Source organism: Nansenia antarctica (genome assembly GCF_963989245.1).
Source record: "Nansenia antarctica genome assembly, chromosome: 4".
NCBI lineage: Eukaryota > Metazoa > Chordata > Actinopteri > Argentiniformes > Microstomatidae > Nansenia > Nansenia antarctica.
In genome coordinates, this window is record NC_137689.1 from 46,725,065 (window position 1) to 46,737,921 (window position 12,857).

Here is a 12,857-nt window from a genome sequence, read left to right on the forward strand (position 1 = left end):
TAACAGACGACACCACGGAGGTAGGCCTGGTCAGTAACAACGACGAGTCGGCCTACATGGAGGAGGTCCAGCACCTGGCGGAGTGGTGCGCCAACAACAACCTGGCCCTCAACACCAAGAAGACCAAGGAGCTCTTGTGGACTACAGGAAAGCTGGGGGCTGCGAACCCCTCCCCCCCAATCTACATCAAGGGGATGGAGGTGGAGCGTGTCTCCAGCTTCATGTTCCTGGGTGTCCACATCACAGAGGACCTCTCTTGGACCCTCGACTCCTCCACCCTGGTCAAACAGGCGCAGCAGCGTCTATACTTTCTGAGGAAACTGAAGCAAGCCCATCTGTCTCCTACGATTCTGGTCAACTTCTATCGTGCACAATCGGGAGCATTCTGACAAACGGCATCACATCACAAACTGGAAGGCCCTGCGACGGCTGGTGAAAACTGTACATCCCAGTACATCTCTGGTAGCCTCATACTGTACCTATCATGTCATTACTGTACATATCATATTGATATTGATCTCATGTATATTCACTTTTAGATTCATTTATTTATACTCACTGTAATACCTTATACTGTAATACCTTGCACTGTTTACAGTATCATGGGTTCTGCACTATGCCACTATTTGCACTGGTTATGCCAAACTACATTTCGTTGTCTCAGTTCTTGTACTCTGTGCAATCTAATCTAATCTACAACACATGTCATTACATCTGGTGATTTTGTGATTACACGTAAATTATTTTAAAACAAAAAAGCACCTTTGATGAACAAGTGCACTTACCGGGTGGAACAGTGAACACCTCACCCCAAGGGCATTGTGTGCATCTCTTATTGGTAACACACCGTATCTGCACCTCATAGGACAGTGAGGAGTTAAGATTACCCACAATGCACCTCTTATTCTCCTTGGATTGCACTGATGGCTACAAAGAACATAAACGAGAGGGTCAATTAGTAAAAGGCAGGAAGTATCTGATTATACTGTGTGCTCCATATTGTAAACACAACTTCCCCCCAGTCTTAGAATGGTGTTGTGATAATGATACATGTAAGAGTTTGTTTCAACAATATGTCAATATGTTAGTTGCAATATATTTTTCAGAGCCCACCTCTATCCATGATTGGCTGTTCAGTTCCTTGTATCTCAAAGTATAGCGTTCAATCCGGTCTCTCTCCACCTCTCTCCAGGACACATCCAGTACCTCTAGCTGTCTTGCATGTCGATTGAAGTGAACATTAGGTTGAGGACGACATCGAACTGCCATGTAAAGAAGACTTTTATGTGCAATCATTCTATTATTGATTATTTCCAACAGTATAGAGGTAATCTACTAGTAGGCATCTACTTCCCCTCTACCCTCCTGTACAGTTTCTTTACTGTTACTCTTTTTTTCCAATAATAATTCTTCTTCTAGCATGACGACTGCCAATGACCTGGGCATAGACTACTTTTTTCTGCTATGACTGGTGGATGGATGATTCACTTACTTAGTCAAATCATTTGGGGTAAGTCACTTTGGATAAAGGCATCTGCTAAATGTCAATGTAATGTAATGTTATGCTAAACGTACTCTCTGAAGAACCTCTGAAGACGGTCTTTGTGCAGTTCCTCTGATCGCTCTCATCAAAAACATGAGCTGTCAGGTTATACTTCTGGAACACTTTAATTTTATGAGAAGTTGTTAATATGTTTGAATGCATTCTGCATGCAATTTTACTATTCAATTTCCTGCAACAACAACAACAAAAAATCAATCAATTGATGAAGCTTTGGAACATAAAAGCATGACAAAGCAATCTTGATTTCATTCAAAATGTTTCTGTTTACAGCGCGCTATACTTTGAATATGAGAGCAAAGGATTTAACTTACTGTTGTATAATAATGAGTTTGAATGTTTTGTTTACAGTATGTACTCCATGTTTCCATACACACGCCCACTGGGGTGGGTGGTATGTCTGTACCAGTGTACCAAAACAATCTAAATCGTGAACTCCATCTGAAAGTGAAGGTTCAGAGGTGCAAATGGATGGTCAGACAATATTTGCAGTTGCAATTCAACACTTCGTGACGTTAGAATTATAAGGTTCTATCTCCATTTTTGTAAAAATTTAGTTTTTTTACATAATCTGATCCATTAGGTGTTTATTAATGCCTGTGTGCTGTTATTTTTTTAAATGTTGACATTTTTTAGTTAGTAATTCATAAAATACAAAGGTTCCATCTCACAAAACATAATGGAATGTAAAAACTTTGACACTCAATATCTCTGAACGACCCTAAACGGAGATAGAACCTTATAATTCTAATGTCACGACTTGTCTTTCTTATCAATCAAGTGTTGCATTTTCCATCTTACTGGAAAAGCCCCTCAAATATGACTGTCTGAAGCATACAGATGTTGAACTATGTGTGAAATAATTATTGGCCAAAAAAAAATAGATTGATCAAATAAATGTTGTAGTAATGCCATTACACTTGTACATTAGTATTACCTTGGGATGTGATACAGTGTACATTAGTATTACCTTGGGATGTGATACAGTGTACATTAGTATTACCTTGGGATGTGATACAGTGTACATTAGTATTACCTTGGGATGTGATACAGTGTACATTAGTATTACCTTGGGATGTGATACAGTGTCCAGAACACAAGGAGATGTTATTCTTGCACTCATCACAAGGCCCTAAAAAATGGTTCAACATGTCAAAACATAAATCACCTGAACCCTACTGAGGATGACAATGTGTACAGTGGCAAGAAACAGTAAGTGAACCCTTTGGAATTACCTGCATTTATATCTAGATTTGTCTTAAAATAAGGTCTGATCTTCATCTAAGTTACTATAATGAACAAACACAAACTAATAACACACAAATTCTTGTATTGTTCTTGTTGATATTGAATACATCATTCAATCAGTAAGTTGGAAAAAGTATGTGAACCCCTAGGCTAATGACTTCTACAAAAGCTAATTGGAGGCAGGAGTTAGTAAATCTGAAGTCCAATCAATGACATGAGATTGAAGGTCTGGGTTAGAGATACTTTATCTTGTAAAAAACACTCAAATATTTTTTATTTGCTATTCACAAGAGGCATCTGCTGATGTGAGCCATGCCTCACAAAAAATAGATCTCAGAACACCTATGTGACGGCTATGAGTAGCCTGGTTGTCTGTCTATATGTTTGTGTCTGTAGTAGTGTCTGTTCTGGTTGTCTGTGTCTGTGTGTGTGTCTCTTTAAAACATAAATAGGAGATGAGTCCAGTCCAGGGAAACCACCCCCCTTGGTAATTGGGAAATCATCCGGCCAATCAACACCAGCCAATAATCAACACCAACCAATCATCAGAGGCCACACCATACAAAAGACCTTGAGAGAAAACCAGCAGCAGCTGTGTGATCCATTCACACAGTTCCCACCATTTTGTATTGCCTTGCTGGTGGTTTAGTTGTTAGGTGTTTCTTTATTTAGTGATATTGTTAGTACTTTGTTTGTTTGTAGTTTCTAATTCTGTTTTTATCCGTACCATAAGACTTTTAAATTGTCTTGGCCTAATAAATATCTTTATATTACTCAGAACACCTGTAATTTGATACTTCTTCTTCACCCTAGAGAACTAGAACGTAACAAGTGGGGGCTCATCCGGGAGCTAACGCTGTTAAAGGGTCCGGATCTAAAAAGGTATTTGGCTGGGGTAATTAATAGTTTATAAACATCATGGCAATGAGAAAATTTGAATTGGAACAATTTATGACCCAGCCCTCTATACAACAACTTGAGGAATGCAAAAAGGCAGAGTTAGTTGAAATAGCTACTCACATTGGTCTTTCCTTTGAGAAAAGGACAACAAAGAAAGAGCTTAAACTTCTTCTGGTGGGGGAACTGGTTGAGAAGGGTGTGGTTAAACAGGCTCAGGATGAAACTTCTGGGGAGGAGGAGTCTGGGGGCCCTCTACCTTCAGGGGGAGAGGAGCTTCTTCAGACGCCCGTCCCATCCTTTAAGACACCACTGAAAGTGGATATCACTTTGGAGCAGTTTGACCCATCTCCTATTGGTAGTGCCAGTACTGGGTCTCGCGGAGAGGAGGCGAAACAGCAGTTCCAGTTAGCCTGTCTCCGACTGGAGGCCCAGGAAAGGGCAGCCATCAGAGAAGAAAGGGCTCAGGAGAGGGCTGAGGCCCGAGAGGCTCAGGAAAGGGCTGAGGCTCAGGAGAGGGCTGAGCCCGACAGCATGAGCTGAGGATGTGTGAGATAGAGTCTGCCAAAGTTATCAAGTTACGTCAGCTAGAGCTCAAGAGTCAAGCTCACAATCAAGCCCTATCTCCCAGTACCACCCCGAAACCTTTTGATGTCAGTAAGCATATTGCTTTGGTGCCTTCTTTCAACGAGACTGAGGTGGATTCCTATTTTATTGCGTTTGAACACACCGCTGCCGCATTACAATGGCCTGAAACTGTTTGGGCATTATTGCTACAGTGCAAGTTGCATGGGAAAGCTCGGGAGGCAGTAACTGCGCTTCCCATTGATGATAGTTTAGATTACTCCCAGGTTAAGGCCGCCATTTTTCGCGCCTATGAGTTAGTTCCTGAGGCGTATAGACAAAAGTTCAGGAATCTTAAAAAGACCCCCACCCAAACGTTTGCTGAGTTCGCTAGGGAGAAGGGAATTTTATTTGATAAGTGGAGCAATGCGTGTAAGGCAAATGATTACCAAACCTTGAGAGTTAATTCTTCTAGAAGAATTTAAGCAAAATTTGCCTGATCGCATTGTGTATTTAAATGAACAAAAGATAGATTCCCTCTCTATTGCTGCTGTGCGCGCAGACGAGTATCTGCTCACGCACAAAACATATTTCCCTTCCGTTTCTGCTGAGAAGCCGCGTCAGGCGCCGGCTACTCAGTTTCATTCTGTGAACACTTCTTCCTTTAGGACGCAGAGCTCGAGGAAGGAAGATAGGGAATGTTATTACTGCCACAAACCAGGACATGTCATTGCCGATTGTTTAACTCTTAAAAACAAAGATCAGCAGTTGTCTAAGAAGGAACCACAAGTGCACGGTGTTGGATTGATTAGGGCGGTATCATGTTCTGACATTGAGATGACCACCACCACCGGCACTGAAAGTGCTAAATGTTTTGATCCATTCATATTTACTGGTTTAGTGTGTTAATGGCAGGAAACCACAGAGGAAGCCGCTGGTCTCCAAAAATAACACTGCTGCGTGCCTGAAGTTTGCCAAAGAGCAACTTGACACTCCATGATGCTACTGGGAAAAGGTTTTGTGGACTGATGAAACTAAGGTTGAATTGTTCTGGAAGAACACGCAGCACTTCATATGGCATAAAAAGGGCACCACACATGAAAACATCATCCCAGCAGTGAAGTACGGTGGAGGGAGCATCATGATTTGGGGCTGCTTTGCTGCCTCGGGGCCTGGACAGCTCACCATCATCGAGGGCAAAATGAATTCCCAAGTTTATCAAGGTATCCTACAGGATAACGTCAGGGTGGCTGTCCGCCAGCTGAAGCTCAGAAGAACTTGGATGATGCAGCAGGACAATGAACTTAAACATCAAAGTAAATCTACTTGTTTCTAAATCTACTAATGGCTTCAAAATAAGAAAATCCACCTTTTAGAGTGGCCCAGTCAGAGCCCAGACCTTAACCCAGTAGAGATGCTGTGGAATGACCTCAAGAGAGCTGTTCACACCAAACATCCTAGGAATATGGCTGAGCTAAGCACTTTGTTTAGGGTTATTGCTGCCAAAGGACCAGTTATTAAATCCAAGGGTTGACTTACTTTTTCACCAGCACTGTGAATGTTTAATGGGTGTGTTCAATAAAGACATGAACGATTAAAATTGTTTGTGTGTTATTAGTTTAAGAACATTGTGTTTGTCTATATGTGACTTAGATGAAGATCAGATCACATGTTATGACCAGTTAATGCAGAAAACCAGGTCATTCCAAAGGGTTCACATACTTCTTCTTGCCACTGTAGTTGATTCACTTACTTTAGACAATGTATTTCTTGTAAGTTGCCGTTTGCATACCGGTACATTGGTGCTTACAGTACTGCTCTCCACTAGGTGAAACGGTGTTCACTTTGCCATACAGTATGTTGTTTGTTATAGCTTCAAGGCAACATTAACAGTAACATGGGGCCATGCCACTGTTATTTGGGTGCTTACTCTCATGTCTTAAATGTGGTTGTCATTTTGCATGATGCAGGCAGATCAATCAAAACACTACCATCATCAAAAAAGACAACTGGAAAAAGCATATTGTGGTTATGGTAAAGAACATAATCTAAGGTCAGCATAAGCAATAATATTTAAGCAATAAGGCTTAAAACAGAATTTCCTTGATTCAGATTAAGAAACAATTGCTAATACATCAAACATTCCTATTCCAAGTATTATATACAAAGTATTTGTGACACGGTCTGGTGAAAAGGTCCCGATGTCTGTATTCTCCAGTCACGCAAATTACCAAAAATGCATATTTGCATGTTACGAAAGTTGAAGTGTTGAAGAGCCCACTTGATATAACAAACAACAGTTTTAGGATCACTAAATACTTAATACTTAATAATTTGTGAATTGGATTCACTGTATAGTCTGCCATAGGCTACTGGGTAAGTGATACATGGCTTGTAAACAAACGTACGTTTTAGGATGTGTTCAAACGCAAGGAATGTGTGATCATCTAATTATGTGTAGTTATGTGTTGTAGTGACCCCTACAGAGTCCCGGGTATTTCCACCAACACAGCAGCCATTTCCCCGATGGGGCAATTGTGATAGTGGGAAGACAGCGTAACCTCACACAGCTGCCCTGCATTCTCCAATCAGCCGGATGGCCCAGGGAAGCGCACCACAGGCTCGTTAGCCCAACGTGCCACACCTGTGCCCCCTCACAGGAGGCACACATAAGGAGGAGGGGAGCCTCTCACAAGGCAGGAGAGCGACGAACGGGTGAGAGCCGGTCTCTGGCAGCACAATTCTGTGGCAGGAGATATTAATGTGTGTTGTCTACCACCTGACCAGGAGATATTAATGTGTGTTGTCTACCACCAGACCAGGAGATATTAATGTGTGTTGTCTACCACCAGACCAGGAGATATTAATGTGTTGTGTCTACCATCAGACCAACCCCGGCCATAGGTGATTGTGAGAGACGGAGAGAGAGCCCAGGGCCAATAGAGGGCCTCTCGCCCCTCTGACCCGCGCCCACAGAGCCACCCCTGCTGTTTCCCTACTTGAGGACTTTCACCAGACCCTATCACATTTGTTTGGAATTTATCTGACATGATGATTATGAAGTATACCTGATCGGGGAATGGTCGAGACTCGGCGTAAAATTGAGTATGCAAAGACAACACCTGAATAAAGATGGTGACAGTTAGCCAAATAAGCCAAACATAATGAATCAAAATTAATACTGACATGATTATAGGGATTAAAACTACAGATTTTTTATGTAAATAACCCAATAGTCAGAAGGAGCAGTCAGGTTAAAAATGGTAATGTAAAGTAATGTTGGGTACAGTTATTTATCCACAACCTGTATACCTACATAAGAGTGACATTACATATAATTAGCGGGCTATCGGGATACAAATTTCGCCCCATCACCAATTAATTAATCCCAATAGACCCCATATGGTATACAGTAGTAGACGTGATCATTCAATCATGATCACTGGAAGAAGATAATACGTGAGAGACGTTCTTACCAGATATAAAACAGAAGAGAGACGTGCGCATCATTAGTCTTTTTCAATCTCGTAGAGGAGAACGTAACGTTCACAGCAAAGGCATCAGATTCTTCCTCTCCTTCTGGTCTTCTGAATGAAACAGGAACGTTAGTCGCTCTCTTGAAAACAAACGCATGTGGCTTTATGGTGCCATTTTCCACACACTACGCGCACACAAGCAGCCACAGTCACACACATTCCAGGGTGTTTTTTTTTAGGGGATAATTAAAACAAAATTCGAGTTAGGAATTAGAATTCAAATGAGTACCTATAGAAAACGGTATAGTAGCTACAACAGCAGCTTTTATTTACCACAATTTAGTCCATGCCGGCCTTGCAGAACCGTCTCACGTCTTCATTTTGAAAATAGACGCACTAGGACTATAACTCGAATCTATTTCACTCATCGTTTAAACGAGATGCACCTGTTGTGCGAAAGTGTTCTCGAAGTACAGAAACTAGATGAGTTGTTACTGCGCTCTTCGTACAGGGAAACTACCGAAACTAACGTGGCCGTGACTCATATGAAGCTAAGCAAATTAATTATGTTTTCTGCTATTTCATACGTTTTTCTTTTTGCTTTCAAGGAATTGCATTCACTGTTCTCTGACATTGATACATGCACACAATTGTGAATGGTAAAGCTATACTTATATTTCCCAATTCCAACGAATGGTCCATTTCCATTTGTTTCCCAAAAAGGTGCATTCCCTAATGTGTTTTATCTCGCAAAATTCTGCGCTGTAGGCTACTGTCGGTCTTCAAGGGCTGAACTGTAACTAGGCTACAGCATCACACAGGAAGAGGCCGGTTCACACTTCACTGGCACTTCACACTTCTATGTAGAGTTCTACATGACAGCATATACCATACTAAATTACTATATAGGTACAGATTTCTCTTAGCCCTAGATTCTAAACAATCTTAGTATGGTTAGTACTAGGTAATCCAAACAAGTGAGTAGAAGAAATAGGTTTAATTTTGATATCACAACACAAGCTTTCCACTAGGAAGTCATCTTTTGACTGTTGTGTTGCACACAAGAGATCACATATTGTGATAAGGTTCTCTGAACCCATACTGTCGCATCTGACATCTTCCTGTGTTGTGTGCTGTCTTCATGTTGAAGTAAATGCTCTTTCATACAAATCAAACAGAGGAATTGTAGATGTTTACATTACATTTACATGTTTGGCATTTAGCAGATGCCTTATTCCAAAGCGACTTACAACAAATACATTTGACTAAATAAATGATTCATCTATCCACCAGTCATAGCAGGAAAAAGTAATCTATGCTCAGGCCTGGGGCCATTGGCAGTCGTTGTGCTAGAAGAAGGACTCATTTTTTAAAATGTATTATTACACAGCAGATGTTTGTCCTCATATCTTGTGCTTTATTTTGTTTTTAGAGGAAACTTGTTGTGTATGATACTGGTAGGCAACTATGACCAGGCAAGGCAAGTGGGCTCAAATAAGACCTACCACTACCACCGGAAATTCTGCTAAATGAGCAAAACAAGTTGGTGTATTTTTGTCACTTGCAAAATTCCCCACAGAAATACTTATCAACCTTAAGATCGGCATCATGTTTCTGCATAAGTCGTATGTGGGTAATAAAAGATTCAGCAAGATATGTGGGTTCCCATACCTGTTGCTTTGATCAAAAGTCTCTGATGTTTCCCCAGTCTTGAAACCTCTTGTCTTTTTTTATGCATGCTACCAATTTTGAGCACAGGATTCCATAAACTTCAGAAAATCCCTGTCATGCCTTGAAGGTCTTCATATGATGCTTCAACAAATTATGCTAAAGATACCGCCAGTTAAACATGTCATTATATGGTGGAGAACGCTGTAAAACAATATGATTTACAAAAGGGGCACTGTGAGTGGTGTAAAAGGACCTTTGTTTCTCTGGCCAAGCTGGAGGAGAGGAGAGAAAGGAAATACTTTTTTTAATAGAATATTGTAATAGCAACATACGTCACCAACTAGCTATTACTATTGTGAAAACTGACCAACATTGCAATAACTAAACAAATCAATCACACTCTTTCATTGCAACAATTAATTCCATCCAATATCCCATAGTCTATCTTGATGATTTATTTAAAAAAATAATGTACACAATATGTTCATATGTGGTGATAATGGGTGAGCTTAGACAAAGCTATACAATAATTGATATGTTCTACAAGTGTCCTGAACAGAAGTAAGAGCTGAATAGAAGGAGGCAGATTATTGGCTGCTATATTGAACACACCTTCTCTTGGTTAGTAGTGCTCTCTAGTGGACAGAATAATAGCACAACCATGATCAACCATTCATCAACGCGCCATAATAAACCCTCATTATTAAAAGATCGATATTACAAAGAAAGGTTAGATGCTCAATATTCATGAACAAACCAGAACAATGTATTCCCTTCCCTTTAAACAGCTACACACAGTTAGGTCCATAAATATTTGGACAGTGACACAATTTCCATAATTTTGGCTCTGTATGCCACCACAATGGATTTGAAATGAAACTATCGAGATGTAATTGAAGTGCAGACTTTCAGCTTTAATTCAAGAGGTTGAACAAAAATATTGTATGAAACATTTAGGAATTGCAACCATTTTTATACACAGTCCCCTATTTTCAGGAGCTCGAAAGTAATTGGACAAATTAACATAATCATAAATAAAATGTACATTTTGTATACTTTGCCGAGAATCCTTTGCAGGCAATGACTGCCTGAAGTCTGGAACCCATGGACATCACCAAATGCTGGGTTTCCTCCTTTGTGATGCTTTGCCAGGCCTTTACTGCAGCTGTCTTCAGTGTTGTTGTTTGTTCGTGGGTCTTTCTGCCTTTAGTTTTGTCTTCAGCAAGTGAAATGCATGCTCAATCGGGTTGAGATCAGGTGATTGACTCGGCCATTGCAGAATATTCCACTTCTTTGCCTTAAAAAACTCCTGGGTTGCTTACGCAGTATGTTTTGGGTCATTGTCCATCTGTATTGTGAAGCGCCAGCCAATCAACTTTGCTGAATTTGTCTGAATCTGAGCAGACAGAATATCCCTAAACACTTAAGAATTCATCTGTCTGCTTCTGTCTTCTGTCACATCATCAATAAACACTAGTGACCCAGTGTCGTTGGAAGCCAGGCATGCCCATGCCCATGCCCATGTCATCACCATTGTTTTACAGATGATGTAGTAAGCGTCGGATCATGAGCCGTTCCAAGCCTTATCCATACTTATTTCTTCCCATCATTCTGGTACAGGTTAATCTGAGTTTCATCTGTCCAAAGAATGGTCTTCCAGAACAGGGCTGGCTTTTTTAGATGTTTTTTGGCAAAGTCTAATCTGGCCTTTCTATTCTTGAGGCTTATGAATGGCTTGCACCTTGTGGTGAACCCTCTGTATTTGTTCATGTGAAGTCTTCCCTTTATGGTACACTTGGATAATGATATGCCTACCTCCTGGAGACTGTTCTTCACTTGGCTGGATGTTGTGAAGGGGTTTTTCTTTACCATGTAAAGGATCCTGTGATCATCCACCACTCTTGTCTTCCATGGACGTCCAGACCTTTTTGTGGTGCCGAGCTCACCAGTGCGTTCTTTCTTTCTCAGAATGTTCCAAACAGTTAATTTGGCCACTCCTAATGTTCACGCTATCTCTCTGATGGATTTTTTGGTTGATTTTGCAGCCTAAGGATGGCCTGTTTCACTTGCATTGAGAGCTCTGTTGACTGCATGTTGTGTGTATACAGCAAAGTCTTCCAAATGCAAATGCAACACTTGGAATCAACTGAGACTTTTTACCTGCTTAATTGATAAAGAAATAATGAAGGAATAGCCCACACTGGCCCATGAAACAGATTTTGTCCAATTACTTTTGGTCCCTTGAAAAAGAGGGAGCTACATATTAAAGAGCTGTAATTCCTAAACCCTTCCTTCAATTTGGATGTGAATACCCTTACCCTAAAGCCGAGAGTCTGCACTTTAAGCCCATATTCATTATATAACTGTAACTTGAAGATGTTTTGGTAAACAGCTAAAATGAAAAAAAAAATCTGTCTGTGTCCAAATATATATGGACCTAACTGTACATCAGTTTCAACAAGGTATGAATAATTATTTTATCTGCCCGATACAGGTAAGCCATGACATGATCTTTGCCTCAACTACAACCGTTTGCCTGCAGAAATCATCAGCTTGGAAACTGGGTAATGGCATTAGCCTCTGTGTACTTTCCACACGATAAGGAGCTATTTGGTAATGCAGGTTGAACCAGATAGCAGACAAGCAGTTTCACAACCCTGCGCCAAGGTGAACTTCAGACTTTTGATAATCCGTTGGCTGCCGTTCAACTCCATCTGGTCATGCTGAGGTGTGAGAGCACAAAGCCCTTTGGATCGTGATGAATATGACTATGAACATTAGAGGATGGTTAGCCTACTCATGTAAAATGCATCTTCTTCTGAGTGCCATGTGTTTCCATATGCAATATGTGTTTCCATATGCTATATGTGTTTCCATATGCCTTTTGTGTCTAGTGGCCTATAGTGTAAGGGATGAAAATGATGCGTTAATTTTAGAACAGCTTTCATGGCTAGATCACCTTTGGACCACCAGTAGTAAATACATGTATGGGTGTATAAATACATGTATGGGTGTATAGAAAGATACATGTATGCGTGTATATAGATACATATATGGGTGTATATAGATACATGTATGGGTGTATATAGATACATGTAGGGGTGTAGATAGATACATGTATGGGTGTATATAGATACATATATGGGTGTATATAGATACATGTATGAGTGTATATAGATACATATATGGGTGTATATAGATACATGTATGCGTGTATATAGATACATGTATGGGTGTATATAGATACATGTAGGGGTGTAGATAGATACATGTATGGGTGTATATAGATACATATATGGGTGTATAGATACATGTATGCGTGTATATAGATACATATATGGGTGTATATAGATACATGTATGGGTGTATATAGATACATGTATGGGTGTATATAGATACATGTATGGGTGTATATAGATACATGTATGGGTGTATATAGA